This window comes from Mytilus californianus, unplaced genomic scaffold (genome assembly GCF_021869535.1).
Source record: "Mytilus californianus isolate M0D057914Y unplaced genomic scaffold, xbMytCali1.0.p SCAF_14, whole genome shotgun sequence".
NCBI lineage: Eukaryota > Metazoa > Mollusca > Bivalvia > Mytilida > Mytilidae > Mytilus > Mytilus californianus.
The window spans coordinates 17,882,287-17,896,077 of NW_026262626.1; the positions used below are offsets into that span (position 1 = coordinate 17,882,287).

Consider the following 13,791-nt stretch of genomic DNA (forward strand, 5'->3'; position numbering starts at 1 on the left):
TCAATCTCCTTCACAATCACTTACTAGTCTTTTAACCCACATAGCTTTTAAAGCAGTGAAATAACTTCTTATATCTATCATATCTTACCCCCCCTTTTCATATGGACCAATGATCGAATTCCTTTTGACTTTATCTGCTTTATTATCCTAAACAAATTTAAAACAACTTTTTTCTATTTCTTTCAAATATTTCTCTGAAACTATGCAGGCAGTTCCCACAAAAGTGAAAATAGGCACAATTAGTGTTTTAATTATCAAATGTTTTCCCAAAATAGTAAGATTTCTTTTCTGCCAAGAACAAAATAATTTATTCATTTTTTCAATTTAATTTTCCCAATTTAGTTTTTCACATTCCTCTCTTCAATGCCCAAAATATATGCCAAGAGTTTTAACTGGTCCATTGCTCCAGTTGATTCCCTCAATTTTGTCTTTATATGATTTTAGCTTTCCTACCCATAACCCCTCTGTTTTAGCTCTGTTTAATTTCAATCCTGAATAAGAACCAAATATTTCAATTTCGTTCATTGCTAATTGAACGTCGTATTTAGAACAACAAAATAAAGTAGTATAGTCTGCTGGTTGCAAAATTTTTATACTATGATTTTTGCCATCCAATTTGATTTTGATACCTTTAAAACATTTTTGTAAAATCGGTATTGCTTCTTAATCTTGACGCCATGATTTCCACCGATAAAACAAATAGTAAGGCCGATAAAGGACATCCTTGGCGTATACCCCTGGTGTTTTTAAAGACATCAGATATCAAACCATTATTCATAACACATGTTTGGATATCGCTATACAAAGTCTTAACCCATCTTATAAAAGAATCATTAAATCCAAAATGTTTTAAAACTGAAAATATAAAATTCCATTCTAAAGAGTCAAACGCTTTAGAAAAATCAGCAAAGACTATAGCCCCTTCAATTTTGTATAAATCAGTGAAATTAATCAGCAATAATATCTTGTATCTGTCTAAAATTAAAACCAATAAATCTATTCTTTACATATCCAGTCTTGTCTTCTTTAATAAGTTTTGGTAGGATCTTTTTCAATCGTTGTTCTAGAGCGTACGAAAGAAGTTTCATGGCAATATTTAAAAGAGAAATAGGACGATAATTATTTAGTGACAAAGGATCAACTTTTTTAAATAATAGCGTTAATACACTTGTACGCTTTGAATATGTAAATGTTTGATCATTATATCCAATATTAAGAATGTTTACTACTATGTACTTTAATTTATCCCAAAATTTTCTATAAAATTCGACTGTTAAACCGTCTAATCCAGGAGATTTATTAAGTTTCATTTTATAAATTGAATCTGAGCATTCGTCTACTGTAATATCCCCATCGCAGACTGATGTATCATTTTAGTCCATTTCTTTCTCTAGTTTTGTCTCATATATATAGTTAACACTTGATGTTTTATCATGACTTTGCGTCGAGTATCACTTTTTATAGTACTCTTTAATACTACACAGTATATCACCTTGATCCGTTATAATCTCATCATTTTCTCCTTATAATTTGTTGATTGATTTTTTTACCTGTCTCTGTTTTTCTTAACCTAAAAAGTACGAGTTATTTTCCCCCCAAATTCAACCCATTTCTCTCGTGACCTAATTTGAGCCCCTTTAGCCTTTTGTTCGTAAATTTTGGTAATATCATTTTCAAGTTCTTCAATATTTTTATCTAAAATGTTATTCTCAGATTCTTGCTCATCTCTAATTTTCAATTTTATTTCTAATTGTTTTTCAGGAGTTCGTAAATTTTCTCTTGTAAATTTTGCTTTAGTTTTACAATAAGCTATAGTTGCCTCCCTTACCTTTATTTTAAATATATCCCATGCTAAACCAAGATTTTTTTTAAATTACGATTACTCATAAAACAGCTATCCATTTCTTTATCAACTAATTGTATGTAGTCATTATCTTCTAATATAGAATTATTTATTTTCCAGTACCCCCTTCCCTTTTCTGATGCACCAGTTCTAAATTTCATGAAAACACTTTGATGATCCGTAGAATCAATAATTGCAGGTTTAATTTTACAACATTCTACTAGTGGTATGAAGTCTCAACCTATCAGAATCATATCAATCCTACTTGCCTGTAATGTATCTTTTCTTCGCCAAGTATATTGTTGTTTATTTTTATTTAAATATCTCCAAATGTCAGTTAAGTTATTTATTTTTATTAAAGATTTTAAACTATTTACTGATTGGATATTTTTTACCTCTGAACGAGTATTTTTCTGTCTATCTCTTTCATCGAATCATTCAAATCTTCCCCCATTATTGTAATTCCTATCCCTTGTTCTTTTAATATATTATTTACTTTTTTGAAAAATATGTTTCTATTCCTTTTACAATTAGGTGCATATATACACATTAGTGTAAACACGCTTTCATCAATTTCTACATTAAGAAGAACTAATCGTCCATCTTCATCGTTATGTTTATTTATCAACTTATAATTCAGTGACTTTTTAATGAGAATAGCCACACCCCTACTAGAGATCATTCCATGACTGCAAAATATATCAAATTCTGAATTATTTCTTGTTTCTGTTTCTATGTTTTCATCAAAATGAGTTTCTTGTAAGAAACAAACAAAACAGTTTCGAGATTTAATCCATTCAATTACTCTGTCTCTTTTAGCTTTATTTTTAGTACCATTTACATTTAAACTACTTAAGTTTATAAAAAATTTAGATGCCATTTCAAAGTATGATTTCATATTTTTGTAATAGTTCCTCACATAACTGTACATGCCTACAAACAGTACAGTTAAAACATATTTTTATAACAATCATACAGAAATCGGCAATATACATCACTCTATTTCTACAAACATAAAAAGTACAATTCATCAGGCTACATATAATTACGGGTAACAAATAAAACACGCTACCTGTGAATACGGCATTTAATATACTGGCCTGATTTGACCTTGTTATGTTAAAATCGATAGACAATAAAATTGACAATAAAAAATATTCAACAGCCACCACGTGTTGTTCGTTACAGTCTTACATTGTGTAATCGGATGGATCTATGTTTCTGATATACGTGTACGTCTTATTCAAATAATGAGTGCATATAATTTTATCTAAATAAGTGAAATGAAGAATGTAAACATATTTAAGATAATAATGCATGTGGGCTTCACCGTTTTGCGAGGCTTCTATAACTGATTTGTTAGCTATCTTTACTTAAAAAGTAAACTGTTTGGAAGAAATAGATTTTTTAGATATATGTAGTATGAAGTGTAGAGGAATATCCGATAGTGCATTTCGTGGATTTATTACATGTACTATATACAAATATGTTTCAAAAATAGATTTTGCTAAACTACAAATATAGCATGAATGTATACGCTGACAGTAACGTAATTATTTATACATTTTAAACGGTGAGTTGTATACAGTGTTTTACCTAATGTCATCAATTGTTCATTCGCTATTGATAGCACACAGCATTTATATACTTGCGCTAAATATAGCACAGGTAAAAACCAACATAAAATTAATATGCTAAAAATATCAATAAATATTCGCTACTTGAATTTGTTCAGCGATTGACCTATAGTAAACACAATCATTGTTAATAATGTTAATGTTATAATGCACATTATGCATACACACATTTCATGAGATAGCTGGTCTTCACTAACCCAAATATAATACATTGATGGATTGAAAATGTACTTTTGTTTGATCAATGTAAAAAAATTAATTAAAAAGAACAAACAAAGAAATATCATGTGTAGCTCTTTCCAGATATCAAAATAAATTGTGAATAAAACTCTTACTTTCCACAAGTATGACTCAGAATATAACATTTTTGATAGTAATTTGAAACTTAAAATAGTTAGCAATATACTTCTTTTTCACATACAAATCTCACACTTTATATATCTTTTGTTATAGCTTATCAAAGCCTTTAAAATGAAGTTTTTGAGTTTGCATTTATAAAAACATGTACATGAGTTGCATTTATGAAAACCACCAATAGTCAACTTCACGATCAACAACATCAACACATTGAAGTAAACTCTTTTATAGAGCTGAAAGCTTTTTTTCATTTTTGTTTTTGTTTTGTTTTTGTTTTTTGTTTTTTGTTTTGTTTTTGTTTTTTGTTTTTTGTTTTTTGTTTTGTTTATATATATATAAAAGATCATTGTACTGTAATATTTACATTAAAGTATTTTCATTGTCTATATAACTACAATTAAGCTTTGGCCTTCTTGGGGCCTTTATTACCAGTAATCCTATCATGTAAGTTCTCTGGGGGTGTAGGTGGGGTATGATGTTGAGACAGATTCCTGCGTTGACTTTGTGGTGTGCTCATAAATTTGTCTATATATGATTGTGCGTTGTCAGAACTGTTTAAATTTGTCTCATTCACATTAGACTTTCCCTTTCCTGGTTTTGTAGGATTTGGTTTATTTGCATTGCTTGAATTGGCATCTGTTGTTTTCGGTTTTTTGTCTTTTGGTTTACTTGCCACATTTGTTTTTGATTTCAGTTTCTCAGCCTGTTCAGTTGACTGAGAATCATTTACAGATTCATCAGTGGTCACTATTTGTTCTTCATTATTGCTTACTACTTGAAATGTATTTGGACAATCCATCATCTTGTCGCCCATTAAGTTGCATTTTTTGCATACCCAATCATTTGGACAGTCATACACGAAATGACCAACCTGTAAGCATTTATAGCAAGGTTTTATATTGCCATCACTGTTAGAGCTTCTGTTTTCAAATTCAGGTTGCCCACTATGTATAACTATGGCCATGTATTTGCCTATTTGTAAATATCTGGCTATGGGTTTGTTCAACAGCTTACTAATTATTATTATGTCTCCTGTTTGACAGTTAGTGATTTTGCCATTAACCAGTAAACGTTTTCTATAGAGACCCTGTATGTAACAGCCCTGTAATGTAAGGGTTCTATGTATTTGCCCATCATCAGCAGAAATCGGCACATTTTTCACTGTAATTATGATGGCATCTGGTTGTAAATTGCCTTGATTTCGGGAATTTTTATTGTGGAAAAGAACTTGCCTGCCATGCAAGTTCATTCCTGTCACTAACAGAGACAGTTTGTCTTCCTCGTTATCCATGTAAATGCGCCACATATCACGGATTCTCTGAATACCTTTTATCCGTTCAGCTGGAATTTTTGTATCAATGGCTTTGTATATCTATACGTTCGTAAGCCATAGGGATCCCGGTGGTTTAACAGAACCATGTACATCGGTATCTGTCAGAAATATAAGTTTTATATTGTCACTGGGATCACTTGATTCACCTGTAGCATAAACAGCCCCAACTGTTTTGTTTTGGTTTGTGTTGGTGTTTGTATTTTACACTGCCTCGGAATATGACGCCATATTTGTTTTGTTTTGATTTGAAATGTCCACCTCGGGGTCTAACCACTCTTCTTGCATACCTTGCAATCCTTCTAGAAGACGTTTAAAACGATCTTTTGACATTTGTTTACACAATGCTTCAATCTCAGGTTCCATCATGAAGTTTAACCTAATGAAAATTCTTTTTTTTTCTGGAGTGGTATCTCGCTGAGCCTCCATTTTTTTAGTAGCTTTTCTAAAAATCTTGTTATTAAAAAATAATACTAGTAATAGTAGAAGCTTTTCTGAACAGGGATTGTATTGCTCACCAGAAAGCTATTAAAACCAAGAGTTCCAAGTTGAGAAGTCGAAATCATCTCTTTGTAAACTTTACAAACGCCATCACGAGTTGGTGGACCGTTATGGAATTTCTGTTTCACAGATGACGAATATGTTACAGTTATCGTAACTACAATCTTGTGCCTTTTCCCCGAGTTTGACCGACTGAATTATACTTATCTCCGGGTTTATACTTAAATGAGCAACAAGACGGGTGCCACATGCGGAACAGGATCTGCTTACCCTTCTAGAGCACCTGAGATCACCCCCAATGTTTGGTGGGGTTCGTGTTGCTCAGTCTTTAGTTTTCTATGTGTTTTGTGAACTGTTGTTGTCAGTTTGTCTATTTTTTTAGCCATGGCGTTGTCAGTTTGTTTTCGACTTATGAGTTTGAATTTCCCGTCGGTATCTTTCCCTCTTCTTTTTTTCTTTGACGCCCACTGAGTCGCAAAAGTCAGTAATATTGCATTATGCATCAATTAATTCCAAAAGTACTTACTTTTTACTTCATTGACCAAAGCATGAGTCTCTGCCCCGGAAATGTTTTGTTTTGTCATAAGAAAGGCATAATTTTTTTCCATTTTCACTTCAAGTTCAGCTGAAATAAGGTATATATGTATAATAAGGAGATGTAACTGATGCGCAATAATCAAAAAATATTTAAACCTTCACTGTTTTTTTACACGTGGTTTACTTTTAGAATTGATTATTCGAATATGCCTAGAAATCAAGTAGGAGGTAATAAACATAATGGAAGGGTCAATAAGAAAAACATAATGCAAAGAAAAGGATACAACGCCATTATCTAATGAAAAATATAAAACAGACAATAAATAATACACGGAACCCAATACACAAGACATAAGACTGAGCAACAGAAACTGACCCAAGTGTATCTGATTATATTTAAAAGAAGTAACTGATTTATATGAAAACCAGCATACAAATGTATAACAAATCCTCAACCATCAAAGAAAAAAAAAATAGTACTAGCTTTTCTGAACAAGGCTTGTATTTCCGATCATTTTAAGACAGTTATTGAACCAAGAATTCAAAGTGGAGAAGTCGAAATCTCACCCCTTTCTTATCTTTACAAACTCCATCACGAGTTGGTTGACCGTTATGGAATATCTGTTTCATAGATGACGATTATGTTCCAGTACTCGTAACTACAATATTGAACTTTTTCCCAAAAATTTGTCCCACTGAATCAGACTTATCACCGGGTTTATACTTAAGTAACACAATGGGTGCCACATGTGGAACAGAATCTGCTTAACCTTCCTGAGCACATGGGATCACCCCTAATGTTTGGTGTGGTTCGTGTTGCTTAGTCTTCAGATGTCTATGTTGTGTTTTGTGTACTGTTGTTGTCGGTTTGTCGTTTTTTAGACATGGCGTTTTCTGTTTGTTTCCGACTTCTGAGTTTTAACTTCCCTTCGGAACCCTTCGCTCTTCTTTTTTTACGCTCACTGAGTTGGAAAAGTGTGTAATGTTGCATTATTCATTGATTAATATTAAAAAAAAACTTACTCTTTACTTCATTGACCAATGCATGAATCTCTGCCGCGGAAATGTTTTGTTTTGTCTTTAGACAGGCATAATTCTTTTCCATTTTCACTTTTAGTTCACCTGAAATAAGGTATATATAATAAAAAGATGTAACTGGTGTGCAATAATTAAAAATTATTTAAACCTTCAATGTTTTTTACGCGTGGTTTACTTTCGGAATTGATTATTCGAATATGCCTAGAAATCAAGGAGGAGATAATAAACATAATGGAAGGGTCAATAAGAAAAACATAATGCAAAGAAAAGGATACAACGCCATTGTCTAATGAAAAATATAAAACAGACAATAAATAATACACGGAACCAAATTCACAAGACTTAAGACTGAGCAACACAAACTGACCCAAGTGTATCTGATTATATTTAAAAGAAGGAACTGATTTATATGAAAACTCACATACAAATGTACGACCACTCCACTACCATCAAAAATAAAAAAGAGGAAAGACAAAGATCTTTAAAGGGCAACATGCGGTTTTCAACAATAAACCAGCTGACTTGGAGTAGGTTAATCACTATAGTTTAGATATATTAAGCATAATTTCAATTTTTGTTTTATAACAATGAGTTGTTTCTCAAGACACCTCCTTCAAAATGGCTTTACTTCAATTTTTTAATGTGTTTTCCCCCTGCATGGACTCTTGCCTCAAATGTCATTATAAAAATGAATCATCTTATTAAATATCAAAATTGTTTTATTTATTTATGTAAATTAAGTATGAAAATTTAAATAAGCTTTTATGACATTGTTTTATCGGCAAAAATATGGAAAAGCATTCATAATGATTAAAATTCTGTTCATTATGACTTACCATACATCGAAACATATACAACTGTCAAAATCAAACCGACAGATAGCAAAGATACTGTCAGTAAAGGTAAAAGCACAAATTGTAACCATTTTGTCATCCAAAAATTTAACTCAAGGTCCTTCTTAATATTCCCATGAGCTGTTCCGATTTGATCGTATATTTGTTCTTCACGTCTTGTTGTATTTTCATAATCGTCCATTTCTATTTTAGAAGAAGCCATCTTTATTTCTAATCTACTCAATTGATGAACTAAGCTTTCTAGACATTTACAGTTTCATTACGGAAGTACTAAATGTAAACCAATGAACACGTGACCATTTACATTTGGCGTAATAGTGTTTAATTCCGCTTGCTATGAACTTACAGAAGCAATAAGGAAGTATTGCATGTACACCAATGAACACGTGACCATTTACATTTAGAATAATAGTATTTGAATATTTTATCATTGTTTCAATGAGAATATAACTTCTTTGGCCATCTAATACTGCATAACCGAAGCGATTAAAATTGCTCGTCTAAATGTTTAACCTTCTTATTTATGATTGGCCTCACTCTGCGATTATGTTCATACTGCTGATTTTTTGCATCTATATGACGCAATAGAAAAATGAAAACATATGGTATTATTGCCAATAAGACCAACTCTCTACCATAGACCAACTGACATAGTTAGTAATGGAATTTTTTCCCTGACTTTCTCTGATCTAGCTGTATATATATATGCGGATAATTAGCATGTTCCAGAGAGGTGTACAGCCAGTAGAAAAATAAATTGAAGTTGGTACTCAAGGAATTTATTCGCATAGCAACATTTTAAACCAATTCTACATCGAGCTTCTACATGTTTTATAGCCTGCTGTACTCGTCGTTTGCTACTTAAGGAGGAAAATGATAACATTTAATGGAAGTTTTGTTTTTATTTCAACTTATTTCTGTTTTTACTATTTACCAGAACATTTCCCGTGAATCCATAATAATATTGATAGCGTCCTTGCTAAAATGGGACAAACATTGAGAAGCTCTAGTTTTCAGTGTTTACAGGGGAGGTAATATTTTGTCACTAGATTTCCCACTGCTTAATGTGGTGGGATTAAACCTATGTTACGTGCGCACATTCAGACCTATTTTGACCATATGTCTTAAAATTAATACACACAATTATAGAATTTGCACAATCCAACAAAAAGGAAGATGACCAGCAAGTTGATAAAAAACTAACAGAGGTCATTTTAATGAACGATTGATTTTTGGTTGCTAAACGTCCAGTGTCATATACTTTGAAAAGCAGGATCAAAACTCCTTACTGATATAAGACTAGCTAGGGTAGCTACATTTGATGATTGAATATTACCGCTCATGAAAAAAAACAGCTTAACATTTGGCATAAATATATTGATTTGATATTGAAAAACTATCTACATTTAAACAAGATACATTGAAGTGGTATATGTGACTAATAAACATTCATTATAAAGAAAATGCATTAAATGGAGCTACTTTTTCTATGCCAATTCAATTATCTCCATGAAAAATCTTCAAATTTGAGTTGCATCTGATATTTTACAATAATTGTCTTATTCTTAAATACGACTTTAAAAAAGTACGCTTCTGTCAGATCAATTTGTTAACACACTTTATTTTGTTTTTGTTTTATCATAAATATATATATTAGTCAACGATCTTTCTTACGGGGGCGTTGGATCGTTTATATATATAAACATAATATTTAAAACTTTTATGATTTATAAAGCGATAAACTGTTATAGGCTATGTCTAGAAAATAAAAATTTCTAACGCACCTATGTTAACTAATGACACATTACAACTGTTTGCAATGTTTGACATTTGATTTTTCCAACATGTTGCACCAAAAATATCCTTATAGGTAACTGATTAACCGTGCATATGTTCACCTTAAACGTATATCTTGAGGGGTAGGAAATGGTGTCATCTCGAATTCCCGGAACAATAAACGTTGATTCCCAAATTCCCGAAAAAGCTTCATTCCCCTCCCCCCCCTCCCCCCCCCCCCCCCCCTCCAAAAAAAAACAATTATTAATTCCCGAGTCCCGATTAGAGTTAATCTCGAATCCCGCAAAGATAAAGGCACAACCTTGACGTAACACCAAAAAGCCTTCCCCACTTCCCCACCTTTACTTTCCTAAACGATACTTCATCAATGTACTTTTAAGGGAACTATTGAAAATCAAATGACCATGAATCAGATGTATTATCTTCCGTTACTTCCCCCTAGCGTCAGTTTTTGGACTCCATATAAAGGTATATTTTCCTCTTTTGTTATCTGACATATTTCAAAATCGAAGAAAATGCGAAAAAATAAGTACGTTTGTACATGTATAAAAAGACATCTTGTTCACTTTTATTTCCCTTTATGGCGAATGCCAATCATTTTTTTAAACTCTCTTTATTCGTTGGATATACATTTGGTCCTTTCGGATTTTTATGTTATTTTTTCAACGTTTATACTTAGTTTTGGATATCAACTATTTCGACATCAATCAGCACTAAAGAGACATCAATTTTCGAAGTGTGCATGTTTAGAAGAATAGTTAGCGTTAACGTTAAAATGGCTCATATAGTAGTGTCGGTAGCGAAAAAAATAAGACATTTTATGTTCAATTGTATCTGTATTTGCAAAATACATTTTGTTTCATGGTAATAAATATATAAAATAATAACCTGCTTCGTATTTACATTTTTAGATTGATCACTATGGTATGTAGTCAACGTTCGCAGTTTATTTATAAATTTGTCATAAAATTGTTTTGGTGAGGCTTTGTATTCTTATTTTATTAGAATGCTGACACTACCCTTTAATTTCACGTTTTGCTAATATAGATGACGTCCTCTCACCAAAAATTTCAAAGTTTGGTGACTTCGTTGAACGCATCTATCCCATCGAACATGAAATAAGTTTAAGGAAACAACAGATAAAATTAAGTCTGCATCATATCTTGATTGACATCTAGATATTCACAATGAGGGTTGGTTGAGAACAAAAGAATACGACAAAAAGGATTGTTTCAGCTTCCAAATTGTACATTTTGCATTCTTATGTAGCATAATTCCAAATGCATATGGAGTATATATCTCCTAGTTGAAATGAAATTCAAGAGTTTATATTTTCTATCGTGGCTTCCTTGATAGAGGTTTTCTGCTTACAATAAAGCTATATAACCAAGAATTCCAAATGGTAAAGTGGAAATCATCGCTTCAAAAAAAACCGGATGTCATGATTGGTTGGTTGACCGTTATAGAATATCGGTTTCACAAGATAACGACGGATGTGTTCCAATTGTCGTGATTACAATCATGTCCTCTTTTCTTCGCATATGACCTACCACATTAAACTTATCACCTGGTTTTACTAACATGCGCAACACGACGCCACATAAGGAGCAGGATCTGCCAACCCTTCCGGAGCACCTGAGAAAACCCACGATTTTTTTGTTTATCAACTCTTAGTGTAATATTTGGTTCAGGAAATAAATAAAATATAAGTTAGTACACTGTACTTTTGCTTTCTTGTATATGACTCCTATTTTTATTTTAAGCAACAATAGCCATCAAGGAAGTTGACGATAGTGTTTTCATTAATGTTTTGTTGTCAACCGTTGTCAAAAAATTATTTTCACGTTGAATAAAGCTGCTAATTAATGTTTTTGTGTTTCCATACTGAGGCCTTATATTGTTTCCTTGTTCTAGGCAGAAACTTTGTTATGTAAAAGAGATGCGAAAGATATGTAATTGGATTTTAAATCGAGAGGTAATGTTTCGGTTTTAATCGTTTTTGCTAGAATTAGTTCATCTTTCTCCATTATCCTTATTCAAATAATACTTTGTTAAAAAAAGAAACTTTGATTGAATTGTGATATTGATTAGACATTTTTTCCTCAGGAATGTTCAATCTTATCACATGTTAAATGTTGATGTCGGAAGAACCTTAACTTGACTATATCTTGGCATCAAAATGCTTGTCATACAATGTATGTGATGGAAACTTGTTCATAAGAAATATTATATTAACGTTAGAATATATAATGATATAGTTAGCTCAAATAGTTGGTTGGTTATCTTATTAAGTTTAACCTTACATCTCTGAGTGTCTATGAATATGCTAATTGCATAACATGAACAAAGAGATGTGCTACAAGCTGATTGGCAAACACAATCACAGATAGGACTAAATATAACAATGATTTCGCTTCTTTACTTAACGCACCATGTTCCACAAACCAAACTGTAAATCGACAATAACCTACTTCTCTGGAGCTTATAGAATAGTATTCTAAGTTATTCATTTATAATTATAAAAATTATAAAGAAACTAAGGTCTCAATTCCCTTAGGCAAAGTCGACCTTGGCTCTTTGCAGTCATACAGCTCTTCAACTATGTCGATTCTTATACATCCTTGGCTTTCAAAGTTTCGGCTTTGAGTGTTCCTGATGAAGGTAAATCAAGAAAAGCGCATCGAACGCATGAAATTTATAAGGTGTTGTTTTCATTGTTTTTTTGGAATATCAAGTTAGACAGTATACCGGACAGACTCCCTGCAAAAACAACATAGATTCCTTGGTTTAAGACAATATCTTGGCTGCTTCTTACAGTCTGTGTTATTTAAGTCTACCTAATGCTCTAAGTTAAGTAATGACTTTGTTCATTAACCAATAAGCCAACATTTTGTACATGTTTTTCAATAGATGTTCTGCTGTGACTTAAATTGATTTTCGTCTGACTCGTTGACTTGTTCCTTCATTAGAATTTAAAATATATCTTAGAAGAATGTAAAAAAGCTAGCATTCTCAACTTTGCGCTCCACTATGCTTTAAATATGTCTTTATAAAGGAAATTTGGTGATTTTGTCCGGGATATCTATCCCATTAAACTTGAAACGAGAGTTACGACAGATACAGCTAAACCGGTTTCATAACTTGATCTATACACATAAATCAACAATTTTCTTTTTGTTATACACACCTTTATGGTCACAACACATACATATGTTGTGTATGTCCCAAATTATTCCTGCTGATATGATTTTCGTGAGGATTTCCTTAAGATATTATTCTGCTGACACTCCATGCAATGATTTTAAGAGTTCCAATTGAAGCTGAAGTCAAATATTAACGGTTCCAGTTTTACTACACTAGATGCATATTCGACTTATAAATCCTCTTCATTGATGCTCTAGGTCAAAATATTTGAAAATTTAAAACTCAATACAATCATTGAAGAGCTGATAAAACCAAAGAAGTTCAAAAGTAAAGCCAAACCAGGACAGGGAATCAGAGTCAAAGCCTGAAGTTTACGTATGAAATAATCATAGCAAACCATGATAGCATATTTAAGTTCTTAAAAATTTTCGAAGGATTTTTTATCCAGGAATAGATTACCTTAGCTGTTTGGCAAAACCTTCGGAATTTTTTGGTCCTTTATAGTCTTCAACATTGTACTCTATTTGCCCTTTTTTATAATTTTGTTTGATTCGAGCGTCACTGGTGAGTCTTTTGTAGACGAATCGCCTGTGTTGTGTACTCAACTTTAAACTTTGTATCTATGAGGAGATTATTTGTAACACAAGTGACCATAGATAGGATAACATTTCCTTTGTTTATGAATTTTAAGAGAGGATTAACAGCACTTGCAGAGCTATTACTTTGCTTTCAATTTTGTTTGATTACATGTAG

The 13,791-nt window shown here is 32.0% G+C and overlaps 1 long non-coding RNA gene across 1 annotated transcript in view; it reads left to right on the plus strand.

Moving 5' to 3' along the window:
- The first annotated feature begins 1,898 nt into the window (after nucleotides 1-1,898).
- The window catches only part of LOC127724317 (uncharacterized), a 142,499-nt gene continuing 130,606 nt past the window's right edge, over nucleotides 1,899-13,791 (plus strand). The window contains exon 1 of the long non-coding RNA XR_007992446.1: nucleotides 1,899-2,042. This is a non-coding gene — a long non-coding RNA (uncharacterized LOC127724317). The remainder of the gene's footprint in view (nucleotides 2,043-13,791) is intronic.